At 44.7% G+C, this 9,396-nt stretch overlaps 1 protein-coding gene across 2 annotated transcripts in view; it reads right to left on the reverse strand.

The window, feature by feature from the left end:
* The window catches only part of GK (glycerol kinase), a 103,248-nt gene that overhangs the window by 76,356 nt on the left and 17,496 nt on the right, over nucleotides 1-9,396 (reverse strand). The window contains exon 1 of one of the 2 annotated variants that reach the window (XM_019529145.1): nucleotides 3,880-4,077. The exons of the other annotated variant lie outside the window; for it this stretch is intronic. The gene's annotated coding sequence lies outside the window, so the exon portion shown is untranslated. Of the gene's footprint in view, nucleotides 1-3,879; nucleotides 4,078-9,396 lie in introns of those variants that run through there. 2 annotated transcript variants of the gene reach the window in all.

Consider the following 9,396-nt stretch of genomic DNA (forward strand, 5'->3'; position numbering starts at 1 on the left):
AGAGCAGAGATTTGAGCAGGGCTGGAACCGTAGTAAAGCAAACTCAGGGTCTAAATAACAGTTTTATTAAACAGACAACATACTACACAGCCCCAGGAAGGTATTGGTTCACACACACACACACACACACACACACACACACAAAATAGCAGCAGGAGAAAGAGACTCAATGGGAGGATTGGAGTCCAGGTAGGGAAGAGAAGCAGAGTCCAAGTCCTTGGTTGAAGATGGGGTGGGGGTGATAGCTACTTATCCAGGCTGGAAAGGGGTCTTTGTCCACCAGGTGTTGTCCAGAAGCAGGTTGCCAGCAGGGCCTCTGGGTGGATATGTGGTGTAGCATGGTGCTGGTCCAGATGGAGAAGATGTTCCCAAGGTGTCAGTCTTCACTGCCCTTTTTATGGGGCAGACTGCCTCTGATCTCCTATGGGGAGCATCTGTCCTGGGAATGTCAGTCCTGTTCCAGAGGGCTCCAGGTGTTCTTACTGAGCATGTGTAGCCTTGGCACAATGGTGGGTTGCTTCATCTTTTGTTTCTTGAATGCTGAGGGTGGTTCTAAGGGCTGGGTGGGTTGTAGGTCCAGGTATTGGTATTGATGGTTCGGTCATTCAGAGGGAGTTATTTTGAAACCTACTGCCATTGTCTCTCAAGCACCCTCATTCATCCCCATTCATTCAGGAACCAAGTTACATAGGAGGAGTAGGTATGAGTCATAAGTTACACAAGCAGGGCATGGGGAACAAGATGGAGACTTGACAAACAAAATGGAAACTTGACATGATTTATGCTAACTTACATATGTAAGCCTAAATCATATAGTATCAGTAAAACAATAATATAGAACAGTAAAACTCAATATAAACATAATAATTATACAATATAAAGAAGGAGAAAAAACAAAAGAAATACAACTTGCTACCAAAATAAAATGCTTAAGCTTATTCTATGTCTTAGCTCACTTATACTTATCTATAGGGAATAGAGAGGGAGAGAAAAAGTCCAAAATGGTTGGGGAAGGGGAGGGAATGCATTTAAAAAAAAGAAGAACTGGGGGTTTTGCCAGTGAAGGGGGTGCCCAGGATCACCATCCTGGGTTTCCCCTGCACCAGCAAGTACCAAGCTCCCTCAGTTGATGGGTGCAGGGGTATACCATGTGTTCCAGTGGCTGGAAGCCCTGTCAGCTGATCTGGGCTCCCAGCTGTGGGGGCATAACATGTGCCTCTAAAGCTGGGAGCCCAGATCAAACATGGGGCTACCAACCACAAGAACACCTGGTGCAACCATATGGCTGGGTGCCCCATCATCTGACAGAGCTCCCAGTCACAGGGGCAAACCTGACCAAACATCCAATCAATGGCATGACAGGAACCAGCCACAAAGTCATTAACATTTTTTGTGGAATAACTTTGCAGTTTATTCCATGATTTATGATGCCATTAATTGCCTTAAAATGTGGCCAGGTTACAATTTAAGATGTGATTAACTGGGTAATCGTGTCTTAAGTATAGCATGCAGCAGGGGCCAGAGTTGGACTTTTGGGAATAAATCCATAGATCTATGCCAACCCTTCTACTTGAAAAGAACTTCTCTACTTCATGACAACTTGATGGCCTGACTTCAAATTTTTCCTTTCCTTAGCCTAACAAGGGTTTCTCTCAACAAATTCTAATATACAGCCTTTCAGAAACCTCTCCATGACACTCTACAGTGTAAGTCTATTGAAGACAGTATCTACATTCAGACACTGATGTCATTATAGTATCCCTGTGGATAAGTTTTATTTAATCTGAATGCTTATTTTCATTATAGCTGAAAATATATATTTTTTAAAGAAGCAAGTAAATCCCCCTAAGAAACCAGTCCTAACCAAAATAAGATATAGTACTTGGACAATACATTTATATTTAAGTAGCCTGAAAATTAAACTATCACTAGATGGCTCCATCTAGCTACTGCATACCTCTATCAATGTAGCTGCTGCAATCAGCCCTTATATCACAACAATCTTCCTTGCATTTTTTAAAATGTTATTTGGAACATTGATGCCCTTTACTTTAAAAATCCCCTAAAGATCCCAAGTTATATATACATTTTATTATATTGAACTAAGGAACTAAAAAGGGAATACTCACCTGTTTCACAATTGTATTTTTCAATAAAAAGCTCTATTCAATAAAAAGCATTCATTACTATAACTGTGTCAAATCTAGAAGTACATTAACAGCACAATGTAAGATTTCTCTTGTACAAAGACACTTAACAAGAAAAGCATCAGCATTACCTTACAGGAACTAGGGTAGGTAGGCAAATAGTCAACTCTTTCATACTTCCAGTGTAATAAAAGTCTTACACTGTAAACTAGCTTCCCTTTAGAATTAGCTTGACAATAATGGATTATCCCAGAAAATCTGCTTATTTGGCAAATGGGGAGTCGGGAAGGGGGCTGCTTGCATTTTGAGTGGTCAGTTCTGCAAAGGAGAATATTCTCTCTTTTTCCCAAGATATAGGCAGACATAGTATCATTTCCTCTCATTACCTGGGATTCATGGAAAGTAACAAGTCTGGAGACTTGGGAGCAGGGGAAGATTCAGCTCCACCCAAAACTGATTCCTGCTTCACCCAAAATTAGAAGGGACTATCAGTGGTAGCATTTCTAATCAGGCAGCAGTGAGAGAATCAATTGACTCACTATTTGCACCTGATTCCTTCTAAACTCTTCATTCCATAGGTGTTAATGACCCTCTCACCATTTTAAGTCTTGAAGTTTCATTATTCAAGCTAGCCTTTCTTCTGCAATTCTGTCTGTTCACTGCTCTAGGCAATGTAGCTCCTATTTCACAGCCTTTCAGGCTATTTTTAACTTATTCCAATAAAGTTATATTTGTTTTTGCATCAATCTTAAACTGAATGATATAGCCCTAGGCCCCTAGCATACTAGTAAAGCTTCTAGCGTCTTTTTGCCTGGAGAAAAACATGCGTTGTATTACATGTGATGATGCACTTCAACCACCTGCAACTTATTTCTTGTTATCTGATATGCATGAGAGGTTATATGGATGCATAGATGTTATTAACAGCTTCAAACTTGTGACAAGGCACATGCTGTAATGCCCTGTGTCCAAAACTGGTAATAGGCCAGGCCACTGCTGGCAGTGCAGAAAGGATATTTAGCTTCCCACACTACTTTCTTTTGTTTTAATTCCATAATGGTTAGGGCCAGGAGGCAGTATCAAGCTGACAGTCCAGAGCCAGAAAACACGGTTCAACACTGTGAGGAGCTGGGAAGTTTAACACAATAGCACAAGCAAAATGCTAAGTAGAAAACAGGACTGGAGACTAGATTGCATGAGAGTTCAGAGCAGGTATATAGACAAAAGCAAAAACCAGGAGAGCAAAAACAAGGCTGAAGTAGGGCAGGAACTGGGAGTGAAGATTTGAATCAGGAACCAGGAGTTATGGGTGCAGGACAAAAACATGCCTAGAGCATGGTCAGAGGCCAGAGACCTAGACACTTGTGAAGCATGAAACAGTCAAAATTCCTGTGGGAGTAGTGGCTTATGTTTTGGAATTCAGCTGTCTGCATACATTAGGGCAGTCAGGGACACTTGGAACAAATCAAGCTTTAAGCTTCATGTAGGCTGCTTAGCTTTTACTCCAACAGCTTTCTGGGGACACGAGAAATGTCCCAGAAATCACACTAACAACTTATCAGTAGACGAAGGGCTACTCCTTTACACACCTAAGTGGCACTTACACAGCTAGCTAAGTGCAATTCTAGCAGCTTCTGGGTTATATTTCTATATGTTACAGAAGCAGATGGCCTAGGTAGGTACATGCATAACTACCAGAAATAAAAGAGAGGAAGAGGGGAAATCCTCTCACCTTTCAGTCCGGGAGCATAGTGGTGTTTGTCTAAGGAGAGTTTTGTGGCCTTGTGGATTGTGGTTTGTTTTTTCTGTGCCTAGAAATGTCATCTAAGCCCTGAGATGTCCTGGGCTTTGCCATTTGCTTCTCTGGACCGCAGTTCTTCATCGATGCATAGCAATACTTCCCTGCTTCTCATGGGTGTTGTGGTGATAGCTAGGAAACACAAATAAATACTTCAACCAACCTGTGCCATCTGGCCCACAGAACTTTTGGATCCAGCCCTCAGACACAAGGCTTTCGGAGCATTTGAGGGGAAAGGTTGGCTATGGGCGCTCTCTCTGCCACTTCAGAGACTAGCACCCGCGCCTCTCTGATACAGGACATTCTGATCCACAGCTGGAAAAGCTTGTCTACCCCTGCCTTACGGCCCCCTGTACCTTTCTCTATCCAAGGACTGGCTATGGCTTCTGGGGGACAAGCGACCCTTCACAGCAGCTGGAGAGCAAACTAAGGAACAAAATAGTCAGAACCCTTAATTCAGGTCTCTTGTGCTGGTTTTCTCAGGAGTATGACTGGCACCATGTTCACAGCTAGAACAGGTAAAAAAGGATTGATTAGTAATCTTAATAAAAAGTTGAAAAGTTAGGATTGGATTAAAGATATTGAGCAAGGAGTCACAGAGGGAGGGAGGGAGGTCACACTTAGCAGAGAGATGGGACATTTATGGATACTGCTGTCCAGTGACATCCCCAGTGTGAATTCAGTAGACCTATTGGGCCTATATTTGGCCCCTATATGACACACCTTTAGGAAAGCAAGCTACATAAAAGACTGCTCTGCACACATGCATCCAGATTTCAGCTCCCCACTTCCATGCGTCCCACATGTTGTCCTACTGGGCTGATTTTGCCTCAGCTCCACTTAGGTGTGTCAAGAGGGGGTGTGGTGAGCAGCTCATTTTGGGCAACAAAGGGCAGAACCCCAGTTCTTGCATTCCTAGGAGCTGAAGGACAAGCCTTTCTCAGTTTCCATGAAGTTTGACAGGTACCACCCTAAAAAGGTCAGGAAGGGAAAGAGTATGGGACCCATGATATGCCAAGGTCCAAAGCTCACTAGCCACACGGGGAGAAACATGCTGTACTCTTTAAAGAGGTAGTGCAGTTTGTGCTCTACCTATCCCACTGCAGCACTTCACGTAGCTCCTCTAAAGCAGAATGCCATCTCTGCTGCCAAGTTCCCTACAGTTCACAATCTAGTCTATTGCAATCAGCAGGACCATTCATATGGTAAAAAAGGTGAGGCTGAATCTAGCTTTTCATAAGTATGATTAGTGTTCCACATTTTCAATTTTTATTTAAAAAAAAAAAAACCATTCCAGGAATTTTTCAAGGTTTATCTTCCAAACATAAAAACCAGGTTAAAATTGGGATAAAAGGAAGAAAAGAAAAAAAACAAAGTTTAAATCGGGAAAAATAATATGTTACTGTGGTGGTGAAGGAGGGAGGGAGTAAGGCTGGGACTAGGGCAAGGACAGGGGAGGGGCATGGCACAGCCTGTTGGCTGCTCCCGGGGCTGCAGCAGGGAGCAAAGGGTAGGAACTGTCAGTGGATGTGGGGGCGTGACTCTTGCTGCTGTGTGCACCACAGAAGGGCTGTGGGGCTGCGCTGGGCTCTTCCCAGGGAGCATGTGCCCCTGGATCTTTGTGCAGGATGAGAGCAGGCTGCCTTTGCAGGCTGGGGCTGGTGGTGGTACTGGGTTCTTCTTAGTGCTTGGGGCGGGTGGCAGCCTGCTCTCATCCCATGTACAGATCTGGGGGCACACACTGCCCGGAAAGAGTCCAGTGCAGCCCCCCAGCCTGAAGCCCTCCTGGGATGTGCGTAGCAGCAAGAGTGGCACCCCGCTGCTTTCTTCCCTGGCTGCGTTCATGCCCCCCCTGCCACTGCATCATCCTGCAGCTGGGCTGCCCTGGCGTTTGCGGGGAGGGGGGAATGGCACTTGGCTGGATGCAGAGGTGTGGGGGACCCAACACCCACCCCAACCTCAGCACCAGCACCACTTGCCCCATCCTGAGTCAGAGCTGGGAGCCTTGCACCCCCAGAAAGTGACTCCAGCCTCAGGGGCCTGTGCAAGGTGGCTGGGTGCACCACCCACCGTAGGAAGCAGGGCTGGGCTCTCCAGCCTGCCCGCCACAGTGAGGCTCTCAGCTCCCAACACCTGGGGCAGGCCTGCAGCTGGAGCCAGTGGGGTGCAGCTCGGACTTGCCTGCCCCGGGAGTGATTCCTGTGGCCCCTCTCACCCTGCCTGGGGTCAAAGCCTGGAGCCCTACACCCTCAGGTAGCAGCTTCAGCCACCCCCCCAAACCACCGTGAAGCCATTGCCACCACCACCCCACTCTGCCCCCCTGCTCTGGGTGTGGCCACTGCCACCCCTGCCCCCACCCACATCCATCCGGAAACCTGTGCCTCAGGTAACTGGCGCCTCAGGTAACTGGCACTTTTAGTTTACTGGCACTCCCCATTTTCCACTTGTGCCAGTTAACAGGAATCTTACTGTACCTGGTAAAATATTATTGAGTGAACTGAAAAATGGGTGTAAATCAGTAAAAGCCAAATAACTTCAATAAAAAAATCAGGCAATATATCAGTGAAATTCAGTTAAAACCAAAAACGTGGAACACTAAGTAGGATGCAAAAGAGGAGTTCCTTGAAGGGTGGCAAAACTACCTTAGCCACTGAAGGAAAAAGGGGATTGTGAAAAAAAAAATCTGACTTGAAAGAACTGGTACAATGGGAACAGTAGGATTTTTCTTCCCCCTTCATACATATCAATAAGTAGGAAGAAGACTGTGAATAGAAAAGGAAGTATTATTGTTCATTCATTACAGCTTAAGCAGGTGGCAGATACAAAAAAAGTAGACCCTCTTACACTTAAAGAGCCTAGTCTTGCTGTCTTGTAGTCTTTCTTCAGCAGAGCTTCCTTCAGAGGAGCAAGTTTCTCAGACCACGGCTATCTTCCTGGCTTCCACAGTTTTGTAACTGTATAACTAACTACAACTAAATGCTGTCTAAATGAGCAAATAAAAGGTTTATGCAGATCAAAGGGGGAAAAACCCCCCATAAATATAAAAAGGGAATATATCCTAAAGCCATGGTCAGCAATCTTTTAAGGCCGTGGGCTGGATAGACTCAGGTAAGAGTTGGGCAGCAGTGGGGCAAGCACTAGGATCCAGCTGCTGCTCCTGCTTTTCTCAGCAGCAGCAGCATGAGGAAAGCTGCTGTTGCTTTTCTCTGTGGTGTCAGGGGGAAGCTACTGCTGCTGGGCCCCCCCGCCAGTGAATGCCACAGAAGCCCCACGTCTGTAGGCCAGATCAATGGCTGTGCTGATGGGATCTGTCCTGCAGTCCATTGTTTGCCAGTACTTTAGATTATTTAGATTAGGCCAAGCTTTAGATTCACCAAACTTTAGATTAGGTCCTTGAATGCAACAACCTTTGAAAAATATTACTGAGGTTCATATAGAATAGGGACAGGCATAGCAGCAGCTAAAGGGTTATTCTGTTGGGTTGTTTGTTTGTTTTTTGATGCAGTCTTGTGCATAGGAATAGAGGAATCAACAGTAAACAGATGTTTAACTAAATGGCACAATATTTCACCTACATTAATCTGCTTTCCATTACCTAGAGAGGAAGAGGAGAAAGAGAAACTGTACAGGATGGCAATATTTCTTTCTCACTGGATGATCGCTGTTGTTTTACTTCAGGAATGTATTAAATGCATGTAATTACTGAAGTGTGAACGGAATATTGGGACACAATCAAGAACACAGTATATCAGACAACTTGAAATATCATTGATTTTGCTAATGCATGTCCACACTTCAGCTATGTATGATTTCTACTCTTTAGCAGCTTAAGGAATTTAAACATTTTCCTGTCCTTTTTTCCTAAGGACTGAAAAGATTCATAGCACCCCCTTGTGTGATACTGCATACAATCAAAACCGGATGAAACTATAAATAGAGGGTATGTAACTGTAACCTTTTCATTTCCAGAGTCCCCAGTTAACAATATACAATCACTCAGTAGGATTAGACTAAAATTGGTTTGGCTACCAGACTGCTGATCTTCCAGGGTACACATCTGTTCTGTATAACTGGAATATATGCACAAAGAAATGGGCATCTAGAGGTTGAATCTATTTCCTACACTTAATGTTATTCATAATAACCACCAAAATATATTTTGTGGTTTTTCAACTCACAGGGTCCCAGAATACTGTATAAAACTTTATAAATGCAAATAGCATTTGACTCATAGCTGAAATGCAGACACCTGCCTAATGTGACAACACAGGACCAGCTTCTTCCCAGATCTGTGAAGAACTTCAGTCATGTAAAGTTCAGTGTGCTGGAATCTGTAGTAGTATAAATAAGTTCTGGCCTTACAGGGTAACATTATTACCCACAAAATGTAGGCAGGGTAACAAGCATATCCAGGGGAACCAGGAATTAATTATACAGGCATGCTCCTTCAGACATTTCCAACAGATTGGAGTCACAAGCTTGAATTACAGCTGTCTTCCAAGAGGAAATGCAGTTAACTAAACATGATATGTACACATGGTCACAAATATTTTGAACCAAATTCAGAAAGGCATCTGAAGAACTTTTAAAGATGCTGTTACCTGCTCAGTTTTTGGAACCCCACACTCCTCCCTGCAGAAATCACACCAACCTAAAGAGAGGGAGCTGTGTGACATGGGTTACATCAGCTTAGACTCCTTCCAATGCACGCACCTTCAGATATGGCCTTCAGAATGTGGTACTTAAGAACAGATTACAAATCAGAGTGTGACAGTTCATATATGATCATTTCTTCTGTTTGATGCTAATCCTTCAGAGGTACTATGTGAAGGCGAACAAGGACACTAAGGAGCTAAAACAAAATGGGCACCCCTATACCGATTCTTGCCATCATGGAATATCATGGTTTTAATGCTCAGTACGGCAGTACAAAGCTTTGGTAGCCGATTCGATTTGGAAGCGATTTGGCCTAATTCAGAGACCAAATCTGAATTGAATCAGGAGACCAATTAAAAGCTCCGAATTGATTCAAAGCATCCAAATCGATTCGGAAAAGCTTTGGAAAAGATTCAGCCAATTCGGAAATTCAGCCATAGACTAAACAGGTAGCTGATAGCTGCCTCCAGCTGGTAAATCTGTTGGGGTTGGGGGAGGGAAGTAGCATGAGGGAGGGAGGGATTGGAGCTGGGACAAGCTGCCCAATCAGGTCAGGGGAACACATTATTTGGGGAAGGGGACGGGGTATCTGGGATGTGGGTGCGGAAGTACTGGGAGCAGGGGCTCTGCCCTGCTGCTGCTTGCCCAGCCAGGGTGGCGGGGAGGGGCAGGATGCAGGCATGACTTGCTCCAGGCAGAAGAGGGCAAGTGGCAGCAGCGCATAGATCCCACAGCTCCCTCCACTGGGGCAGAGGCAGGCACAGCTGGAGGAGCCACAGGAGAAGCCCCCATAGC

This window comes from Crocodylus porosus, unplaced genomic scaffold, assembly GCF_001723895.1.
Source record: "Crocodylus porosus isolate Cpor-Errol unplaced genomic scaffold, CroPor_comp1, whole genome shotgun sequence".
In the NCBI taxonomy this organism is placed as follows: domain Eukaryota; kingdom Metazoa; phylum Chordata; order Crocodylia; family Crocodylidae; genus Crocodylus; species Crocodylus porosus.